Source organism: Entelurus aequoreus, linkage group LG18 (genome assembly GCF_033978785.1).
Source record: "Entelurus aequoreus isolate RoL-2023_Sb linkage group LG18, RoL_Eaeq_v1.1, whole genome shotgun sequence".
In the NCBI taxonomy this organism is placed as follows: Eukaryota; Metazoa; Chordata; class Actinopteri; order Syngnathiformes; family Syngnathidae; genus Entelurus; species Entelurus aequoreus.
The window spans coordinates 51,121,235-51,146,234 of record NC_084748.1 but is presented as its reverse complement, the minus strand read 5'-3'; the positions used below and the strand labels follow the sequence as shown (position 1 = coordinate 51,146,234).

General features: G+C 41.3%; 1 pseudogene; it reads right to left on the bottom strand.

Annotated features, from left to right (window-relative positions):
• LOC133634247 (adhesion G protein-coupled receptor L3-like) overlaps window positions 1-25,000 on the bottom strand; it is a 334,776-nt pseudogene that overhangs the window by 155,762 nt on the left and 154,014 nt on the right.

Below are 25,000 nucleotides of genomic sequence, written 5' to 3'. Positions count from 1 at the left end.
TTGAGTACACTGAGATGTGTGTAGTGAGTACACTGAGATGTGTGTGTTGAGTAGACTGAGATGTGTGTAGTGAGTACACTGAGATGTGAGTAGTGAGTACACTGAGATGTGTGTATTGAGTACATTAAGATTGTGTGTAGTGAGTACACTGAGATGTGTGTAGTGAGTACACTGAGATGTGTGTATTGAGTACACTGAGATGTGTGTATTGAGTACACTGAGATGTGTGTATTGAGTACATTAAGGTTGTGTGTAGTGAGTACACTGAGATGTGTGTAGTGAGTACACTGAGATGTGTGTATTGAGTACACTGAGATGTGTGTATTGAGTACACTGAGATGTGTGTATTGAGTACACTGAGATGTGTGTATTGAGTACACTGAGATGTGTGTATTGAGTACATTAAGGTTGTGTGTAGTGAGTACACTGAGATGTGTGTAGTGAGTACACTGAGATGTGTGTATTGAGTACACTGAGATGTGTGTATTGAGTACACTGAGATGTGTGTATTGAGTACACTGAGATGTGTGTATTGAGTACACTGAGATGTGTGTATTGAGAAACTGAGATGTGTGTATTGAGTATACTGAGATGTGTGTAGTGAGTACACTGAGATGTGTGTAGTGAGTACACTGAGATGTGTGTATTGAGTACACTGAGATGTGTGTATTGAGTACACTGAGATGTGTGTAGTGAGTACACTGAGATGTGTGTAGTGAGTAGACTGAGATGTGTGTAGTGAGTACACTGAGATGTGTGTATTGAGTAGACTGAGATGTGTGTAGTGAGTACACTAAGATGTGTGTATTGAGTACATTAAGATTGTGTGTAGTGAGTACACTGAGATGTGTGTAGTGAGTACACTGAGATGTGTGTATTGAGTACATTAAGATTGTGTGTATTGAGTACACTGAGATGTGTGTAGTGAGTACACTGAGATGTGTGTATTGAGTACATTAAGATTGTGTGTAGTGAGTACACTGAGATGTGTGTAGTGAGTACACTGAGATGTGTGTATTGAGTACATTAAGATTGTGTGTAGTGAGTACACTGAGATGATAAGTTAAAGTTAAAGTACCAATGATTGTCACACACACACTAGGTGTGCCAAAATTATTCTCTGCATTTGACCCATCACCCTTGATCACCCCCTGGGAGGTGAGAGGAGCAGTGGGCAGCAGCGGTGGCTGTGCCCGGGAATCATTTTTTGTGATTTAACCCCCAATTCCAAGCCTTGATACCGAGCGCCAAGCAGGGAGGTAATGGCTCCCATTCTTATAGTCTTTGGTATGACTCGGCCGGGGTTTGAACTCACAACCTACCCATCTCAGGACGGACACTCTAACCACTAGATGTGTGGACCTACTTGGGTTTCATGTTGAAAGTAAGGCCTGGAAGAACGTCAGCCTGGTGGGATATGTTTGTCAAGGAGTGTGTTGTGCCAGAGGAATGGCAAGAGAACTTCCCAACGTCCAGGTCCAGCTGGGATTCTACTTAGCGGAAAACTTCCTCCATTTGTCGAAGGGGAGACAACGAGAATGTGGGCTCCCGTGGATGATAAAAAAAAGGTAGCGTGTGTTTTGTTTTACCTGGCTGACGAGGGAAGACTACGGAAAACTTTTGGACTGGCGAAGCAGACTGGATCAGTTCTTGTCTGTCGAGTGATTAGTCCATGTCATTTATTATTTATCATGTATGTCTAGTTTTGTACTCCATACACGACTGTGAAGCCATGAAGGAGTCGCTAAACGACCGCCAAGTTCAGCCTCCAAGCACAGGCAGGATTGCAAGACTGGACAATGAAGGTGAAGGTAGAAGAGTGAGGAGTGAGGAGTGTCCTGGCCAGATATCTACATCCCGAGATTGATTGTTGGCAAATGTTCTTTATCACTTTGTTTACTTCCACACGTCCATTAAAGGACATGATGGATGTATGACGGCTCGGGTGTGATTGACTACCAGCTGCTGATGGTGAGGCAAGCAAGGTTTCCTGTTCAAAGAAATGTGACAATGGTCTAGATCAGGGGTCGGCAACCCGCGGCTCCGGAGCCGCATGCGGCTCCTTGACCACTCTAATGCGGCTCAGCTACATACATGCCGACCCCCCCGATTTTCCCAGGAGACTTATGGATCTCAGTGTCTCTCATAGATTACTCCCAGGGAAAAAATAATCCTATTTACACTCTAATTACTAAATAAAGGGCGTGCCCTAACTGCACTGCAGTAATTGTCCTCTATAGCATTTACATACAGCGTGCCAGCCCAGCCACATGTTGCATGTTGTTATTACTTGCTCACACAGGAGACAGCAAAGCATACTTAGTCATCAGCCACACAGCTTACACTGACGGTAGCCGTATAAAACAACTTTAACATTGTTACGTTACAAATATGCGCCACACTGTGAACCCACACCAAAAAAGAATGAAAAACACATTTCTGGAGAACATCCCACCGTAACACAACATAAACACAACACAACCATTACCCAGAATCCCATGCAGCCCTAACTCTTCCGGTCTACATTATACACCCCGCTACCACCAAATCCCCCCACACATCAACCCCCCCCCCCCTCTCCGTGCGTTGGTTGAGCGGAAGAGTTAGGGCTGCATGGGATTCTGGGTATTGGTACCGTCAGTGTAAGATGTGTGGCTGCTGAGTTAGTACGCCTTGCTGTCACTTACTTGAGCAAGCTGAAAATGCATTCTACGTGTGGCCGAGCAGGTACACTGTTAGGGCAGACTGTAGAGGGCGCCAAATGCAGTGTTGAATTGAATTGAATTGAATTATATTTATATAGCGCTTTTCTCTAGTGACTCAAAGCGCTTTACATAGTGAAAACCCAATATCTAAGTTACATTTAAACCAGTGTGGGTGGCACTGAGAGCAGGTGGGTAAAGTGTCTTGCCCAAGGACACAACGGCAGTGACTAGGATGGCGGAAGCGGGAATCGAACCTGCAACCCTCAGGTTGATGGCACGGCCGCTCTACCAACCGAGCTATACCGCCAGTGTCATCACACTCTGATATTCGGGAGTCTCCCGGGAAAAATGAGAGGGTTGGCAAGTATGACACTATCAAGCGCCACTCATTCAAAACTCGCGGGCTGCACTAACATCAAAATTCCACATTAAACTGTGTGCCGGTGCGTGTGTCGGAGACCCCTGGTTAACATAGCACAAAGCATTTAAGCTTTGTATGCGGTGTTATTCTTTAAAAAAAAATTTTGTGGCTCCCATTACTTTCTTTAATTTGTGAAACTTGCCAAAATGGCTCTTTGAGTGGTAAAGGTTGCCGACCCCTGGTCTAGATCGAAACAGAGGGTAAGAATACTATTCCAGGTCAGAGGTGAATAGGGATGATGTTCGAAAACCTGCTCTCCCGGTTGTTCGACAAGAAAAGAACCGATTCCATGGATTCAAATCCCTTTTTGAGAAACGGTTCCCGTTATCGAAGCCACTATAGTAAAGAAAAATATTTGGTTCTTTATTCCAATCCCTGGGAAGGAATCCCGTGTCACAGGAAATGATGTAGCTCAGTCATTGGGCGGCAGATACAGAAGCAGCAACAACAATGGACCGGAAAAAAAGTCTCCAAGGCACGGCTTCACTTTACTAAGAAACAGGAGGAGGAAACGGCTCTCTGCAATTATTGCCAGGCTTGGCTTTCCTGTGAGGGGAGCAGTACAGTTCAGGCCGTACATAACATGAAGGTTAGAGAAGCAGCGACAGAGATCATGAAGCGCGCCCCTCTTCCTCTGCTTCAACCTGCAGTCCCAGTGATAGTGCTGGTGAGTAACTAACGTTACGCTTCATTTCCATATCTGCTCACTTGTAGCCTTCAGGCTAAAATAAGGTTACCTCTTGTGTCAACCAGGACTGCAGTAATGTCATACTTGCCAACCCTCCCGTTTTTAGCGGGAGAATCCCGGTATTCAGCGCCTCTCCCGACAACCTCCCGGCAGAGATTTTCTCCCGACAAACTCCCGGTATTCAGCCGGAGCTGGAGGCCACGCCCCCTCCAGCTCAATGCGGACCTGACACTGAGTGGGGACAGCCTGTTCTCACGCCCGCTTTCCCACAATATAAACAGCTTGCCTGCCCAAAGACGTCATAACATGTAGGGCTTTTATAGAGTGCACAACTGCGCACACAACAAGGAGACGAAGCAGAAGAACGAGGAAATTACAGACATGGCGGCCGAAATGATATACTCATCATGAATGGAGAAGTTAAACAGGACAATACTGCCATCTAATGGATAGCCACTGGAACACTGAAATTCAAGGTTGTTTTTTTTTTCTATGTAAATAAAATATATATATATATATATATATATATATATATATATATATATATATATATATATATATATATATATATATATATATATATATATATATATATATATATATATATAGCTAGCATTTACTGAAAGTCAAGTATTTCATACATATATATATATATATATATATATATATATATATATATATATGAAATATATATGAAATACTCGAGTTGGTGAATTCTAGCTGTAAATAACCACGCCCCCAACCACGCCCCCCACCCTCAAAGAGTCTCCAACGATCAGCCAAATTCACTTAAAGAGCTTTGATTGAAGAAGCTGACATATCTCATGAAAACATAAAATAATACAGTAATAATAATAATAATAATAATAATAATAAACAAAAGGTATGTAGCAGATTTCAATGTGATTTCTCCTCAAGTTGACTTGAGGCTGAGCTGGCAAACAAACTCAACGCGTGTGAAAAAATAATATCCTTGGCACGTTATTGCCTTTCTCTTTCCAAACGCCAGTTGCTGTAGGTAGGAACCCACAAGCAGCCTGGTGTGGAACACAAAGTGTAGGTAGGAACCCACAAGCAGCCTGGTGTGGAAGACAAAGTGTAGGTAGGAACCCACAAGCAGCCTGGTGTGGAACACAAAGTGTAGGTAGGAACCCACAAGCAGCCTGATCTGGAACACAAAGTGTAGGTAGGAACCCACAAGCAGCCTGATCTGGAACACAAAGTGTAGGTAGGAACCCACAAGCAGCCTGACCTGGAACACAAAGTGTAGGTAGGAACCCACAAGCAGCCTGATGTGGAACACAAAGTGTAGGTAGGAACCCACAAGCAGCCTGGTGTGGAACACAAAGTGTAGGTAGGAACCCACAAGCAGCCTGATGTGGAGCACAAAGTGTAGGTAGGAACCCACAAGCAGCCTGATCTGGAACACAAAGTGTAGGTAGGAACCCACAAGCAGCCTGGTGTGGAAGACAAAGTGTAGGTAGGAACCCAAAAGCAGCCTGGTCTGGAACACAAAGTGTAGGTAGGAACCCACAAGCAGCCTGATCTGGAACACAAAGTGTAGGTAGGAACCCACAAGCAGCCTGATCTGGAACACAAAGTGTAGGTAGGAACCCACAAGCAGCCTGATCTGGAACACAAAGTGTAGGTAGGAACCCACAAGCAGCCTGGTGTGGAAGACAAAGTGTAGGTAGGAACCCACAAGTGGAAGACAAAGTGTAGGTAGGAACCCACAAGTGGAAGACAAAGTGTGGCCATGAAAGAGCAGAGAGTTGCAGACAAAGTGTAGGTAGGAACCCACAAGTGGAAGACAAAGTGTGGCCATGAAAGAGCAGATAGTTGCAGACAAAGTGTAGGCAGGAACCCACAAGTGGAAGACAAAGTGTAGGTAGGAACCCACAAGTTGCAGACAAAGTGTAGGTAGGAACCCACAAGTGGAAGACAAAGTGTGGCCATGAAAGAGCAGAGAGTTGCAGACAAAGTGTAGGTAGGAACCCACAAGTGGAAGAGAAAGTGTAGGTAGGAACCCACAAGTGGAAGACAAAGTGTAGGTAGGAACCCACAAGTGGAAGACAAAGTGTGGCCATGAAAGAGCAGAGAGTTGCAGACAAAGTGTAGGTAGGAACCCACAAGTGGAAGACAAAGTGTAGGTAGGAACCCACAAGTGGAAGACAAAGTGTAGGTAGGAACCCACAAGTGGAAGACAAAGTGTAGGTAGGAACCCACAAGTGGAAGACAAAGTGTGGCCATGAAAGAGCAGAGAGTTGCAGACAAAGTGTAGGTAGGAACCCACAAGTGGAAGACAAAGTGTGGCCATGAAAGAGCAGAGAGTTGCAGACAAAGTGTAGGTAGGAACCCACAAGTGGAAGACAAAGTGTAGGTAGGAACCCACAAGTGGAAGACAAAGTGTAGGTAGGAACCCACAAGTGGAAGACAAAGTGTAGGTAGGAACCCACAAGTGTAAGACAAAGTGTGGCCATGAAAGAGCAGAGAGTTGCAGACAGAGTGTAGGTAGGAACCCACAAGTGGAAGACAGAGTGTAGGTAGGAACCCACAAGTGGAAGACAAAGTGTGGCCATGAAAGAGCAGAGAGTTGCAGACAAAGTGTAGGTAGGAACCCACAAGTGTAAGACAGAGTGTAGGTAGGAACCCACAAGTGTAAGACAAAGTGTGGCCATGAAAGAGCAGAGAGTTGCAGGCAAAGTGTAGGTAGGAACCCACAAGTGTAAGACAAAGTGTAGGTAGGAACCCACAAGTGTGAGACAAAGTGTGGCCATGAAAGAGCAGACAGACAAAGGCATGATGCAGATGCAGATACAGATGCAGATGCAGATGCAGATGCAGATGCAGATGCAGATGCAGATGCAGAGATGCAGCATGAATAATTGTGGCCTTGTTGGGGATAAAAAGATGTTTGTAAAGTGCGAGGCGAGGCGAAGCAGACTGGAAGTGTTCAATTATTCAGAGATTTCATCTCCAACGTGCTGCTTGCGTTGGCCAGGCCGCTCTCAAATGCACGTAAGGAGATGTGATGAAAGCAGCCCATAAACAGTGGTGAGCGCTAAAGTGGATCCATGTGAGATCTTGTGATCTGGCAAGCAGGCAGGAAGGCAAAAGCAGATTCAGCCAGCGATAAGGAAAGAAGGGCGGCTGTGGGGGTAAATATGGCTGACTTGGAGAGAAAGATATATGAGCGAGGGTAATGTGCAGATTCCTGCCATTGTGCGTCTTTGTGAGAGAATGGCCATTGAAAGGCAGAGACTAAACACAAACAGACGCGGGACTAAATAAAACGACGCTTTCTTCTTCGGTGCCGAGAGAGACAGAGAGAGAGAGAGAGAGAGAGAGAGAGCGAGAGAGAGAGAGAGAGAGAGAGAGAGAGAGAGAGAGAGAGAGAGAGAGAGAGAGAGAGAGAGAGAGAGAGAGAGAGAGAGAGAGAGAGAGCAGAAAATATGCATTTGAAAAAGACAAGTTGAAGTTTCCATGGCTGCCAGCACGGGAAAACTGATGGGGAAGAAACTTTTATATTTAAGTGTCACCTTTTGTAACCTGAGGAGAGTTCTACTCTGTCATGTTTCCAGTCGGATGCTGAGGGAACTGCATCCAAGGTTTTATATACACACTGTATGTATACATGTAGTATCTACTAACATTCATAATAACATGTCATATATACATGATTTAAGTATATATGTCATGTAGTAACATTCATAATAACATGTAATATATACATGATGTAAGTATATATGTCATGTAGTAACATTCATAATAACATGTAATATATCCATGATGTAAGTATATATGTCATGTAGTAACATTCATAATAACATGTAATATATACATGATGTAAGTATATATGTCATGTAGTAACATTCATAATAACATGTCATATATATATGATGTAAGTATATATGTCATGTAGTAACATTCATAATAACATGTAATATATACATGATGTAAGTATATATGTCATGTAGTAACATTCATAATAACATGTAATATATACATGATGTAAGTATATATGTCATGTAGTAACATTCATAATAACATGTAATATATACATGATGTAAGTATATATGTCATGTAGTAACATTCATAATAACATGTAATATATACATGATGTAAGTATATATGTAGTATCTAGTAACATTCATAATAACATGTCATATTTACATGATGTAAGTATATATGTCATGTAACATTCATAATAACATGTAATATATACATGATGTAAGTATATATGTCATGTAGTAACATTCATAATAACATGTAATATATACATGATGTAAGTATATATGTCATGTAGTAACATTCATAATAACATGTAATATATACATGATGTAAGTATATATGTCACGTAGTAACATTCATAATAACATGTAATATATACATGATGTAAGTATATATGTAGTATCTAGTAACATTCATAATAACATGCAATATATACATGATGTAAGTATATATGTCATGTAGTAACATTCATAATAACATGTCATATATATATGATGTAAGTATATATGTCATGTAGTAACATTCATAATAACATGTAATATATACATGATGTAAGTATATATGTCATGTAGTAACATTCATAATAACATGTAATATATACATGATGTAAGTATATATGTCATGTAGTAACATTCATAATAACATGTAATATATACATGATGTAAGTATATATGTCATGTAGTAACATTCATAATAACATGTAATATATACATGATGTAAGTATATATGTAGTATCTAGTAACATTCATAATAACATGTCATATTTACATGATGTAAGTATATATGTCATGTAACATTCATAATAACATGTAATATATACATGATGTAAGTATATATGTCATGTAGTAACATTCATAATAACATGTAATATATACATGATGTAAGTATATATGTCATGTAGTAACATTCATAATAACATGTAATATATACATGATGTAAGTATATATGTCATGTAGTAACATTCATAATAACATGTAATATATACATGATGTAAGTATATATGTAGTATCTAGTAACATTCATAATAACATGCAATATATACATGATGTAAGTATATATGTCATGTAGTAACATTCATAATAACATGTCATATATATATGATGTAAGTATATATGTCATGTAGTAACATTCATAATAACATGTAATATATACATGATGTAAGTATATATGTCATGTAGTAACATTCATAATAACATGTAATATATACATGATGTAAGTATATATGTCATGTAGTAACATTCATAATAACATGTAATATATACATGATGTAAGTATATATGTCATGTAGTAACATTCATAATAATATGTAATATATACATGATGTAAGTATATATGTCATGTAGTAACATTCATAATAACATGTAATATATACATGATGTAAGTATATATGTAGTATCTAGTAACATTCATAATAACATGTAATATATACATGATGTAAGTATATATGTCATGTAGTAACATTCATAATAACATGTAATATATACATGATGTAAGTATATATGTCATGTAGTAACATTCATAATAACATGTAATATATACATGATGTAAGTATATATGTCATGTAGTAACATTCATAATAACATGTAATATATACATGATGTAAGTATATATGTAGTATCTAGTAACATTCATAATAACATGTCATATTTACATGATGTAAGTATATATGTAGTATCTAGTAACATTCATAATAACATGTCATATTTACATATTTTGATCATGTTAAGCATACTATGGTGTACTAATTTCACAAAATGTTCTCTATTTCCCTTCAACAACAACAAGAAGACTACTTATCATGGCAGACTTGATGAGAGACAACAAAGACTACTTTGGGACAAATGATGATCCAGAAACTTCTATTTTTGAGCCTGAAAATAAGGAGGATGATCTACGAGTTTCAGAAGCTGTGTGCTAAACAGATGCAGCTTTAGTCAAACACTAAGCATCATGTAGCAGTATTGCTAAGTGCTAAACAAGATATACAAACATAATAAAACAATCACTTACTGTACAATGTCTGCTTTCACTGGGATAAAGACTGATGAGGTGTTTATATATTCCACTTTACATCAACAATTCACCATAATCCTCACAAAGGGTTAAACAAATGAGTGCATTTTCGTGTCCGGGTCTAAGTTGGATGTGAAAGTTGACCAACTTGTGTGTTTATGTTCACAACCTTCTACTATCCAGGTGAGAGACATGATTTATCAACTACAATTAACTTTCACCAACTCAGAGGCCATGCAGCAGCTCAATATGTCAATATAGCAGCATAAGCTAGTTAGCTCTCTAAAAGTAGTTCCTCTGTGTTAGCACTTATAATAACAATATCACTAATACTTGCTAATATTCAGGTCATATAAATGAAGTATTGTTGGTGATTCTAGTGCAAAGTGGTAGGCCAGGTAAAGTGACAGAGAGGTCAGCATAGTGCAAAGTGGTAGGCCAGGTAAAGTGACAGAGAGGTCAGCATAGTGCAAAGTGGTAGGCCAGGTAAAGTGACAGAGAGGTCAGCATAGTGCAAAGTGGTAGGCCAGGTAAAGTGACAGAGAGGTCAGCATAGTGCAAAGTGGTAGGCCAGGTAAAGTGACAGAGAGGTCAGCATAGTGCAAAGTGGTAGGCCAGGTAAAGTGACAGAGAGGTCAGCATAGTGCAAAGTGGTAGGCCAGGTAAAGTGACAGAGAGGTCAGCATAGTGCAAAGTGGTAAGCCAGGTAAAGTGACAGAGAGGTCAGCATAGTGCAAAGTGGTAGGCCAGGTAAAGTGACAGAGAGGTCAGCATAGTGCAAAGTGGTAGGCCAGGTAAAGTGACAGAGAGGTCAGCATAGTGCAAAGTGGTAGGCCAGGTAAAGTGACAGAGAGGTCAGCATAGTGCAAAGTGGTAGGCCAGGTAAAGTGACAGAGAGGTCAGCATAGTGTAAAGTGGTAGGCCAGGTAAAGTGACAGAGAGGTCAGCATAGTGCAAAGTGGTAGGCCAGGTAAAGTGACAGAGAGGTCAGCATAGTGCAAAGTGGTAGGCCAGGTAAAGTGACAGAGAGGTCAGCATAGTGCAAAGTGGTAGGCCAGGTAAAGTGACAGAGAGGTCAGCATAGTGCAAAGTGGTAGGCCAGGTAAAGTGACAGAGAGGTCAGCATAGTGCAAAGTGGTAGGCCAGGTAAAGTGACAGAGAGGTCAGCATAGTGCAAAGTGGTAGGCCAGGTAAAGTGACAGAGAGGTCAGCATAGTGCAAAGTGGTAAGCCAGGTAAAGTGACAGAGAGGTCAGCATAGTGCAAAGTGGTAGGCCAGGTAAAGTGACAGAGAGGTCAGCATAGTGCAAAGTGGTAGGCCAGGTAAAGTGACAGAGAGGTCAGCATAGTGCAAAGTGGTAGGCCAGGTAAAGTGACAGAGAGGTCAGCATAGTGCAAAGTGGTAGGCCAGGTAAAGTGACAGAGAGGTCAGCATAGTGCAAAGTGGTAGGCCAGGTAAAGTGACAGAGAGGTCAGCATAGTGCAAAGTGGTAGGCCAGGTAAAGTGACAGAGAGGTCAGCATAGTGCAAAGTGGTAAGCCAGGTAAAGTGACAGAGAGGTCAGCATAGTGCAAAGTGGTAGGCCAGGTAAAGTGACAGAGAGGTCAGCATAGTGCAAAGTGGTAGGCCAGGTAAAGTGACAGAGAGGTCAGCATAGTGCAAAGTGGTAGGCCAGGTAAAGTGACAGAGAGGTCAGCATAGTGCAAAGTGGTAGGCCAGGTAAAGTGACAGAGAGGTCAGCATAGTGCAAAGTGGTAGGCCAGGTAAAGTGACAGAGAGGTCAGCATAGTGCAAAGTGGTAGGCCAGGTAAAGTGACAGAGAGGTCAGCATAGTGCAAAGACTTTCTGCACAGTCAGAGCTCCAAACTTCATGTCACCTTCCAATTAGCCCACGTACAGTACGCAGAGAGCTTCATGGAATGGCTTTCCATGGCCGTGCAGCTGCATCTAAGCCATACATCACGAAGTCTAATGCAAAGTGTGGGATGCAGTGGTGTAAAGGACATCACCACTGGACTCTAGAGCAGTGGAGACGCCTTCTCTGGACTGATGAATCACACTTTTACATCTGATGGACCAGTCTGGCTTTGGAGGTTGCCAGGAGAACGCTACATTTCGGACTGCATTGTGCCGAGTGTGGAATTTGGTGGAGGAGGAATTGTGGTGTGGGGTTGTTTTTCCAGGAGTTGGGCTTGGCCCCTTAGTTCCAGTGAAAGGAACTTTGAATGCTCCAGGATACCAAAACATTTTTGGACAATTCCATGCTCCCAACCTTGTGGGAACAGTTTGGAGCGGGCCCCTTCCTCTTCCAACACGACTGTGCACCCGTGCACAAAGCAAGGTCCATAAAGACATGGATGACAGAGTCTGGTGTGGATGAACTTGACTGGCCTGCACAGAGTCCTGACCTGAACCCCATAGAATTAGAAGGGAGACTGAGAGCCAGGCCTTCTCGTGTGTGACCTCACCAATGCACTTTTGGAAGAATGGTCTATAAACACACTCTGCAACCTTGTGGACAGCCATCCCAGAAGAGTTGAAACTGTAATAGCTGGAAACGGTCATATTGCCCCCCATGGGTTAGGAATGGGATGGCACTTCAAGTTCATATGTGAGTCAAGGCAGGTGGCCAAATACTTTTGACAATATAGTGTAAGTTCTTCTTCTACATGATGATTATGAATGGTGGGAACATTTCCCCAAAATGTTTTGTTCCAGGCGCTGAATGTGATCTGGATTAGACACATGTGTGACTTTCACTCATTAAATGACAACAGAATATGAATCAAAGATTTTTTTCTAATACCATAATTTGATTTGATTGATTAATGACATCTAATGTGTCCTCATGCTTCCTGCAGCTTGTACGCGTGTGCCGTGCAAAAGTAATTAACACTAGAAGTCCCAGCATTTTTCTGTCTACCTAGAAGACCCAGAGAGGGGTCATTTGGCCCGACGCTTTTCCCGAGTACACTAATCACTCATTTTGTTATGGTAATGAGGCTGTTAGGGGCAGTTTGTCTAGGTAGACAGAAAAATTATACATGTGGGAAATGCCGAAAGGAGCAATGGCAGTGCCAGGATTGTGAGTGACTGCTCAAATGTATGTCAGTCACGTTTACATGGACATGGTTTTTCATTCTTTGTAAATATGCTTTTTTCTTTGTAAATTTTTTTTTTAAACTATTTTTGGCACACAAAAATAACAATTGCTTCTGCAACAACCCTCCACACCAAAACTGGGAAAACAGTTGCTTTTTCATTCTTTGTAAATATGTTTTGTTTTGTATTTTTTTTAACAATAAATGTCAGAGTGTTGATCCCTTCATTCTGTTGATCCTTGCAAAAACACACACAACCTACCTCAGAACTAAAGCTTGAGCTGTAAGGTCCCCTCCCCCACACAGGCTCAAGTGGCCCCCTGCCATGTGCCACTAACAGCCACATTTTCATAACAAAAGGAGTGTCCACAGGGGGGACTAGGGGTCAAATGACCCTCTTGTGTGTTTTCTAGGTAAAAGTGTCAATTGACCCTTCTCTGGGACTTCGCGTGTTAACTGGACTTTTTTGTTTATTCCATCTTTTTCCTCAATTTCTGTCCTGCCTGATTAGTCTGACATCCACACGGAGTGAAAGGGAAGTAAAAGCTGCCTTGCCAAAGGAGTCCAAACTAGGGATGTCCCAATCCGATATTTGGATTGGATCGGACGCCAATATTTGCCAAAAAATGCGTATCGGCAAGGCATGGGAAAATGCTGATCCAGATCCAGTTTTTAAAGAAACTCCGGTCCGTGTTTTCCAACGCACTGATTTAAATAATACATTCCACTTTTCTGCTGCTCCCTAATTTCCGTTCCGCATTTTCCAGCACACCTTCAACACACACAGTTGCTTTTCGCTGCTGGCATTACACGACAGGCTCTTCTCACTCTTTTCTGCGTCTCCCTCTCACAGACAGCAAGCGCACCTTACACACGTCACATACTGTCACGTCATACGTCACATACTGTCACGTCATACGTCACATACTGTCACGTCATACGTCACATACTGTCACGTCATACGTCACCTACTGTCACGTCATACGTCACATACTGTCACGTCATACGTCACCTACTGTCACGTCATACGTCACATACTGTCACGTCATACGTCACCTACTGTCACGTCATACGTCACCTACTGTCACGTCATACGTCACATACTGTCACGTCATACGTCACATACTGTCACGTCATACGTCACATACTGTCACGTCATACGTCACCTACTGTCACGTCATACGTCACATACGTATACGCCCTCCCCGAGCAGAGAGGTAGCAGCATGGCTAAGGTTAGCTGTCCCCGAGCAGAGAGGTAGCATCATGGCTAAGGTTAGCTGTGATGCTAGCGCAGCCGTGCGAGCAACGTTCCCTCTAAGGTGCGCGCCTGTGCAATTGCGCACTGCCCAAGCGTCCTCTTCGCATAGCAATTATATGCCACGCACAAAATCAAATAAAATTAAAGCTGCAAGCAGCATTGGTCGGGTCCGCCTTTTGGCAGGTGCTAGTCCTAGGTGTCCCAATACTTTTGTCCAGTGGTAGTCCTGAGTGAGACCTACATAGAGGTTTTTGTTTCGTGTCTCTACGATATTGGTACTGGGAGTTAGAGGAAGTTGTGTCTGAGTTCACATTGTCATTATAGGCTATTGTGTGTAGAATTTTGAGGACAAAGAAGGAGTAATTGCATTTTCGTTGTCACCGGAGCAACTTTAGTGCTGCGGGTCTTTGAAGGCTCGTAAAATCAAAACGGTAGCACGTATCAATAAGACGTTCCTACCGGAAGTTACAAGCAGTTTTGTCTGAGTTTTCCTCTGAGGAGCAGTTTTTTCTCAGTTTTTTTCAAAAATTATGTAGAGCGCAATTTTGAGTTTTGGGGTTCGGTTTTTTTTTTTAGATCACAATTTTTACCCGTCCCGATGTGTGTGAGAATTTTGGTGAGTTTTGAAGTATTTTAAGGGGGTCAAATTACAGCTCAAAAATCAAAAATGAGTGTTTTTAGTCATTTTTTGTCTTGAAGGGGAAATTGCCAACTTCCTGTTGGTTTTCGCCCGAAGATGGGAAATTATGAATTGTAGGTCTAAGTGAGACCTATACATACAGGTTTTTGTTTCATGTCTCTACGACCTTCCTAGTGGGAGTTAGAGGCAGTTTTCTTCCTAGGGGGCGCTAGAGCGCAATTGTGATTTTTGGGGTTTGGTTTTTTTTTTAGATCGCAATTTTTACCCGTCCCGATGTGTGTGAGAATTTTGGTGAGTTTTGAAGTATTTTAAGGGGGTCAAATTACAGCTCAAAAATCAAAAATGAGTGTTTATAGTCATTTTTTGTCTTGAAGGGGAAATTGCCAACTTCCTGTTGGTTTTCGCCCGAAGATGTGAAATTATGAATTGTAGGTCTAAGTGAGACCTATACATACAGGTTTTTGTTTCATGTCTCTACGACCTTCCTAGTGGGAGTTAGAGGCGGTTTTCTTCCTAGGGGGCGCTAGAGCGCAATTGTGATTTTTGGGGTTTGGTTTTTTTTACTAAAGTGGCTGGGGCACGTTTTTTGTATGTGTGTAAAAAATTTGGTGAGTTTTGAAGCATGTGAAGGGGGGCAAAGTAGTGCGCAACGGTGCGGAAAAATAATAAAGAATAATAATAAAACCTTACAATAACAATAGGTTCCTTTGTACCCTGTACAAAGGACTCCCTGGGGGAGTCCTTTGTACAGGGTACAGGGCGGACCCTAAAATAAGCGCATAACAATTTTGGACACACGGACACGACAGAGAAAACGGTTTTCGTCATCGTTGTTCAAATATTGTAACGTCTGTGGAGACGTTCATCTCCATTCGGTGCCACACGCCCACACCATCAAAATGCCGAGGCAAAAATGTCCACATCGACACCGTATGGAAATATTAGTGATTCTTTGAGTTGTGATTTCCTTCTCTGCATGAAAGTTGAAAAGTAGCATATATTAATGCAGTATGAAGAAGAATGTTTGAATGTAGACATGCAAGCCTTGAAAGAACATTTTGAAAATCAAGACTACATTTCCTGCAAACGGGTGCATTTCTACTCTATATTTTAACTTGACATTTATTCTCATATCAAACTCTTTTGGCTGTCTTTTTGACACTTACATCCAGCCCCCCCCCCTCCACACCCCGGATTATAAATAATGTAAATAATTCAATGTGATTATCTTGTGTGATGACTGTATTATGATGATAGTATATATCTGATAGTATATATCTGTATCATGAATCAATTTATCAATTTAAGTGGACCCCGACTTAAACAAGTTGAAAAACTTATTGGGGTGTTACCATTTAGTGGTCAATTGTACGGAATATGTACTGTACTGTGCAATCTACTAATAAAAGTCTCAATCAATCAATCAAAACACATAGAATCATCATCCTACCCACTTCTCCAAAGTGGGCTGGCTCAACGTGGAGGACAGAGTTAAACAACTTGCACTGAGCCTAGTCTATAAAATCCACTACACCTCCCTGATACCGAAGTACATGTCAAACTACTTCCTTAACGTAAATGACCGCCATAACCACAACACCAGGGGGAGCTCCACTAACCACGTTAAACCCAGATTCCCAACTAACAAAGGTCTTAACTCATTCTCTTTCTATGCCACATCAATGTGGAATGCGCTCCCAACAGGTATAAAAGAAAGGGCATCTCTATCCTCCTTCAAAACCGCAATAAAAGTTCACCTCCAGGCAGCTACAACCCTAAACTAACACCCTCCCCGGATTGCTAATAATCAAATGTAAACAATCAAATGCAGATACTTTTTCTTTTTCTTATGCCTTCTGATCTCTCTCTCTCTCTCTCTCTCTCTCTCTCTCTCTCTCTCTCTCTCTCTCTCTCTCTCTCTCTCTCTCTCTCTCTCTCTCTCTCGCTCTCTCTATGTCCACTACTTGATGTCCATACCCCCCCCCCCCCACCCACACCCCTGATTGTAAATAATGTAAATAATTCAATGTGATTATCTTGTGTGATGACTGTATTATGATGATAGTATATATGATAGTATATATCTGTATCATGAATCAATTTAAGTGGACCCCGACTTAAACAAGTTGAAAAACTTATTGGGGTGTTACCATTTAGTGGTCAATTGTACGGAATATGTACTTCACTGTGCAACCTACTAATAAAAGTCTCAATCAATCAATGAAAACACATAGAATCATCATACTGCTGTGATTAGATGCATCAAGTGTTCATTCAAGGCTAAGGCAAAATATCGAGATACATATCGTGTATCGCAATATGGCCTTAAAATATCGCAATATTAAAAAAAGGCCACATCGTCCAGCCCCCTAGTTCAATGATGCCATTTCTGTTTGTCATGTATCATTTTGTTATTTTGTGTTTATCCTTGAATAAACAGGTCAGTTTCTTGTTAGCGACCATTGTGTATTATTCAAACTCCCCTAATTCAGCTGGCTAGTTGTTATCAAGAGGCGGCATGGCGTAGTGGGTAGAGCGCCCGTGTCAGAAACCTGAGGGTTGCAGGTTCGCTCCCCGCCTCTTACCATGCCGTTGTGTCCTTGGGCAGGACACTTCACCCTTGCCCCCGGTGCCACTCACTCGTGAATGAATGTTGAATGAATGACAGGTGGTGGTCGGAGGGGCCGTGGCCGCAAATTGGCAGCCACGCTTCCGTCAGTCTACCCCAGGGCAGCTGTGGCTACGAAAGTAGCTTACCACCACCATGTGTGATGAATGATGGGTTTTTAACATGTAAAGCGACTTTGGGTACTTAGAAAAGCGCTATATAAATCCCAGGTATTATTATTAAAACCCTTTTCAACATGATTCTGACAACTAAGTAGGCTAAATAACTTTCAACTTTAATACATGCTCGATAGGCCGGTATCGGTCAGTATCGGTATTGGATCGGAAGTGCAAAAACCTGATCGGGACATCCCTAGTCCAAACCTCCACATGGCCTCCTTCCCTCGGTCTGAGCGTGTGCAGGCGGCAGGAAGACGAGCGTGACCTTGGCCGCCAGCCGTGTGTGACCTTGGCCGCCGTGTGTGACCTCGGCCGCCAGCCGTGTGTGACCTTGGCCGCCGGCCGTGTGTGACCTTGGCCGCCGTGTGTGACCTTGGCCGCCGTGTGTGACCTTGGCCACAGTGTGTGACCTTGGCCGCCGTGTGTGACCTTGGCTGCCGTGTGTGACCTTGGCCGCCGGCCGTGTGTGACCTTGGTGTGTGACCTTGGCTGCCGTGTGTGACCTTGGTGTGTGACCTTGGCTGCCGTGTGTAACCTTGGTGTGTGACCTCGGCCGCCATGTGTGACCTTGGCCGCCGTGTGTGACCTTGGCCGCCGTGTGTGACCTTGGCCACCGTGTGTGACCTTGGCCGCCGTGTGTGACCTTGGCTGCCGTGTGTGACCTTGGTGTGTGACCTTGGCTGCCGTGTGTGACCTTGGTGTGTGACCTTGGCTGCCGTGTGTGACCTTGGTGTGTGACCTCGACCGCCGTGTGTGACCTTGGTGTGTGACCTCGGCCGCCGTGTGTGACCTTGGCCGCCGTGTGTGACCTCGGCCGCCGTGTGTGACCTCGGCCGCCGCGTGTGACCTCGGCCGCCGTGTGTGACCTTGGTGTGTGACCTCGGCCGCCGCGTGTGACCTCGGCCGCCGTGTGTGACCTTGGCCGCCGTGTGTGACCTTGGCCGCCGGCCGTGTGTGACCTCGGCCGCCGTGTGTGACCTCGGCCGCCGTGTGTGACCTCGGCCGCCGTGTGTGACCTCGGCCGCCGTGTGTGACCTTGGCTGCCGGCCGTGTGTGACCTTGGCTGCCGGCCGTGTGTGACCTCGGCCGCCGCGTGTGACCTCGGCCGCCGCGTGTGACCTCGGCCGCCGCGTGTGACCTCGGCCGCCGCGTGTGACCTCGGCCGCCGTGTGTCTGGTGCATTTGCACATTAGGAATCCACAAAATCCCAATGAATGAAGTTGTCACCTCCATTTGTGGCCCAGTGAGGAAATGATGCAGCCAAGTTCTTCCTGGTCTTATTGAGCGATGGCGCCCAGGGAGGCAGCGTGTGAAGCAGCGTGTGAAGCAGCGTGTGAAGCAGCGTGTGAAGCAGCGTGTGAAGCAGCGTGTGAAGCAGCGTGTGAAGCAGCGTGTGAAGCAGCGTGTGAAGCAGCGTGTGAAGCAGCGTACTTTTCTCTGGCTGCTGGTACATGTGGTCCTTGTCCACTTCCACCTCCTCCTTAGACACCCTGACACTCCCAGCACATGATGATAGTCAGCCAGGCGTACATGCCTGCACACCTGGAGCACACCTGAAGCACACCTGGAGCACACCTGGAGCACACCTGAAGCACACCTGGAGCACACCTGGAGCACACCTGGAGCACACCTGGAGCACACCTGGAGCACACCTGGAGCACACCTGGAGCACACTCCACCAGCCTTGATGGCTACTAAGCAGGTTTGCTTCCTCACTGAGCGGCTCTTAATCTCCACATCATTGAATGAGACGTCTCCAACACTCCATTGAAAGGCCATCACTCCCACAAAAGACATCTCACCAACACATTTATGTATCGCGTTACACTTTGAGGTCCATCTCTCAGTTCCATTCCAGCCTTCCTGCTCGCACCGCAAGTCAATTCCTCCATGCGGGCGCAGGGGAGGACTTCTTCCAAACACTCTCATTCTCACATCTGGACAGCAACTCATGTGTTTGTGGACAATCAGCTCCATTTGTCTTTCACCTGACCACACAACTTTCCTCCAGAAGGTCTTATCTTTGTCCTTGTGATGTCACATGAAACAACAATCTAAGGTTTTCATTACTGAACTATCCATACCACAGATACCGGATCTTTCTGCCCTAATATGGATTCTCAAATCAAAACTTTTGATCCTTTCCATATTTGATGAACAGAAGTAGTGTAAAAAAGTAGTTAAACTTGTGAATGAGGCAACGTTGAAGGCATTTGTTTACATGATTAGTATTTTAGTGTTCATATAACTGAATTACTTTTCATTCTAATAGTAGTTCCTATCAATATTTATTAACTTACTTTATGATTTGAAAAATCATTATCATGTACTTGGTATGATTCTGTCCTGATTTTATACTTCAAAGATTGAAGTAAATAAATGTATGACATGCTGTATAATACATAATATACTGTATAATGAATAATAACAATAATACATAATATCATAAATGCTGTATAATACATAATATATAATGAATAAAAACAATAATAAATAGGCCCATAATAATAGCATACATGCTGTATAATACATCATTTATAATGAATAATAACAATAATAAATAATATCATAAATGCTGTACAACACATAATATATAATGAATAATAAGAAATGATACGGAATAAAATAATAATATTAAATAATATCATAAATACTGTATAATACATAATATGTGATAAATAATGATAAATGATAATGATAAATAATACCATGAATGCTATATTATACATAATATATTACGAATAATGATGAATAATATAAATTAATATAACAAATAATGATAAATAATATCATAAATGCTGTATTATACATACTATGTAATGAATACATAAAATAAAATAATACAAAAATAATAATGATAAATGTTATCATAAATGCTGTATAACACATAATATATAATGAATAAGAATAAATAATATAATGTTAAATAATACCATAAATGCTATATTATACATAATATATTACGAATAATGATGAATAATATAAATTAATATAACAAATAATGATAAATAATATCATAAATGCTGTATTATACATACTATGTAATGAATACATAAAATAAAATAATACACAAATAATAATGATAAATGTTATCATAAATGCTGTATACCACATAATATATAATGAATAAGAATAAATAATATAATGTGAAATAAATAATGTTAAATAATACCATAAATGCTGTATAATAAATCATATTTAATGAAAAATAACAATACATAACTGTATTATTTATGGTTTCGTATTAAATACACACATTGTTTAATTTTAGCGGACACATGAGGTACATTTGCACAAAGTAGTGGTATCAGATCAGTATCGCTGATAGCAGCCTGAAATTGACTCGGCATCAGATTGGAACGACAATCAGTGGTATCGCGCATCATTTATTAATATGATTTAGTATTAATTCATATTTTCAGACCTCTTTACCCGCCCTCAGGTGCCCACTGGGGTTGACAATATGCAAGTATTTGAAAAGCAGACAGCAGCATATTATTATTGTGCTCTTTCCTTGTTTTGCTCAGTAAACTTTGAAGCAGGAGTCAGAAGCTCAGCCCACACCAGCGGGATAAACAATGCTGTGTAGGTGGCTCATTGTCAAGTCTGTCTGCTCCCGGAAAAAGACCAATAAATAATAAATACAAAGCCCAAACAGCTGCTGTGGAGTCAGAAAAGAAACGCCAATACAACATGGCAGTATTAGCATGAAACATTCTGACATGATGTGATGGCAGTTGATGAGGTGGAGTGGATAGAACATGAAGGAGGATGTAGTCCAGAGCATTTGCTATGCTAGTCGCCGTCGAGCAGGAATGTTGCCAATAGGAGACATGAAACACACACATCTGTGGTTCTATGCAACTAAGCATTACTCCAACTAGTCAGCATTTTCAATTAGTCCACTAGTCACTTAATTATCATTACATGTATTAATAATAATTATTACATGATCTTCAGTGCACCTTTGAGTTTGACGATGAGTCCGCAAACTGATTGTAACACAAAAGGTGTTGTATTATTATTATTATTATTCAGTACTCTGATGTATCCTACAACTGTGGCACGTGTACTGCTTATAGAATCACCTGATTAAAGTACAATGTTTTATTTCCCTGTGCTCAAACACAGTGTAACTGTTCAAACTGTGTGTAATGTTACAGTGGCCAAAATATTAAATACACTTGTTGAATAAAACCTCTGCCTTTTATTTGTATGTATATATATATATAAATATATATATATATATATATATACACTGCCGTTCAAAAGTTTGGGGTCACCCAAACAATTTAGTGGAATAGCCTTCATTTCTAAGAACAAGAATAGACTGTGGAGTTTCAGATGAAAGTTCTCTTTTTCTGGCCATTTTGAGCGTTTAATTGAGCCCACAAATGTGATGCTCCAGAAACTCAATGTGCTCAAAGGAAGGTCAGTTTTGTAGCTTCTGTAACGAGCTAAAGTGTTTTCAGATGTGTGAACATGATTGCACAAGGGTTTTCTAATCATCAATTAGCCTTCTGAGCCAATGAGCAAACACATTGTACCATTAGAACACTGGAGTGATAGTTGCTGGAAATGGGCCTCTATACACCTATGTAGATATTTCACCAAAAAGCAGATATTTGCAGCTAGAATAGTCATTTAGCACATTAGCAATGTATAGAGTGTATTTCTTTAAAGTTAAGACTAGTTTAAAGTTATCTTCATTGAAAAGTACAGTGCTTTTCCTTCAAAAATAAGGACATTTACATGTGACCCCAAACTTTTGAACGCTAGTGTATATATATATATATATATATATATATATATATATATATATATATATATATATATATATATATATATATATATATATATATATATATGTATATATATATATATATATATATATATATATATATATATATATATATATATATATATATACATATATATATATATATGTATATATATATATATATATATATATATATATATATATATATATATACATATATATATATATATATATATATATATATATATATATATATATATATATATATATATATATATATATATATATATATATATATATATATATATATATATGTACATATATATATATATACATGTATATATATGTACATATACATACACACACACACACTTTGACTTGGTACACTACTGTATTTTATTGTTGTTATGGTGTTATTTGGAGAGTCAAGTGTTTTTTGAGGCACTGCTTGGTGAAACTATTCTAAATAAATGCAGATGTAAACATGAACAATTGTTTGGTCCAATCGTTAGTTTTATCTAACAATTCGACGACAATGACAAATATTTGTCGATTAATTTGTAAAATTGACGATTCTGTTGACTAATTGTTGTGGCCCTACTATGAAGGTCCAACCCTCAAGTGGGAAATTGAAGTATTTTTTTCCTACTCTTTAAACCCTGTTCTTTACACAATGCTAATTACGTTTAGCCTCGTCACACCAGACCCAGGACATTGCCGAAGAGGTCACAGTGGACTTCTAAAACTGTTCACATTAAATCAAACACTTTGATTCAGTCAGCACGTTATGGACTCACCCTCGTCATGGAGACAAAACAACAAAATGCAAAAAAGCCAAAGGCCATCAGGAAAAGGAAACAGATCTGCCACACGGAACTGAAATCCACCAACACCAACGAGGCCCGAAAGGCCGGACCGCCGCACACGAAGAAAATGGCACAAGCCCAGAGACGACCTGCCTCCAAGCCAAAAGGGGAAAGCGAAAACCAGGCAGAGAAAACACTGGGCGGCGCAACCCCGAGTGCCCATTAACTCTGATACCAAAGAAGAAGACCCCCGTGGCCTCAGCACGCAGGAAGATGACCAGGACCTCTTGGACTGGTGAATAAAGTCAGGCGTCTGTGTAAATATTTCATGTTTAAATGTGCACACTCCCGCCTTACAGACTTATATACTGTATGTTTAAAATCAGAATCAGCTTTATTGACCAATTGGAATGTGACTCGGTAAACGCTCCCGTTCAATGTGAGCAATAAATATTAACTAAACATAAACAAGTACCTAAAGGATGATGACGAGTTAGTACAATCACAGAGACAGATTAGTCCCAGAATTATTTCATGGCATTCATCAGATTGATAGCCAGAGCGAAGGAACTGTTCTTATGACGGTTGTTTTGGCAAACAGTGATTTGTAACGGAGTTTGAACCGTTTAGGACCATGGTGTGAGAAGTCTGCAGTGATGCTTCATGCCCGTTTCCTAACCCTGGACTGGTGTAAGTCCTGGATGGGGGGGAAGGTCGATGCCTATGATTTGATTGTCTGTTGCAGTCTGGGTCTGTCCAGCTGGCTTGCAGATCCAAAGCAGAATAAATGGGTGTGGCTTATGTTTAGGTATTGTTGGAGCTCCAGACTTTGGTCAGGAGTATAGAGCCTCCTGAGAACCAACGTCCTCCGCATTTGTGTTTTGCAAAGCAGGGCTATTTCGTTTTCAGAAATCTGTCCACTGCAGAAGACACTGGTTCTCTGAAGGACAGGAGCTCCTTCAGATTCTGGTTTCTGGCTGAAACCTTGAATCCAAGCCCCCTTAAAAAGAGCCACACATCACATTAACATGAGCCCCCGAAACTAGCCGCTCTGAACAGGGCTGTTCATAAAAGTGTCGAGTAATTCTTGATTCTTGGGGTATTTTGACCAAAGCATGTCACAGTTACCAGGAAACCTCAGAACGGTTTTACTCTGTGACAAAACGTGACCTTTAAATCATGTCTGGTTGTAAATAAGTGTCAGAGTATATCCTATTAATTCCACTTCAGGCTTTAATCACGCAGCTAAGACTTGTGTTGGTCTAACTCTCACATCCTGGCATTAAATAACATCTTGGCATCAGACACAAGCCATGGTCCTCCACAAAGAAATATGACTCATCTCTTCTGTAATCAGCATTTGGGGTGGAAGCGAGTGAAATACAGCATGAAACGTTGTTTCCAGCTTGTTCCGTGCATTACCCGCATATTTTCTTTCAACTTGCCTCTGATCAGCATCAGAGAAAGATGTACCATCAAACTTTCAAAGAACTCACAGGTTTTTCTTCAATCGCTAAAAATGCTGACACCATGTTGGGAGTCAGCGAGGGGGGGGGGGAAGGGTAGTCATACTCGCGTACCGCAGATGGCCATCTTTTTTTATCGTGTTAATGGTATTTTGTAGGATTCATTACTGGCAGTGGATGAGTTACTTCAGAATCCCTTATGCGACATCAAAAAGAGGAAGACTTATTCCTACTATCAGGAGTGTCAGATAGTTACAAAGCAGAATGACAGGGGGGTTTGGGTTTGGTACTCACCATTATTGCCGAAGTCGAGGGAGTACTTG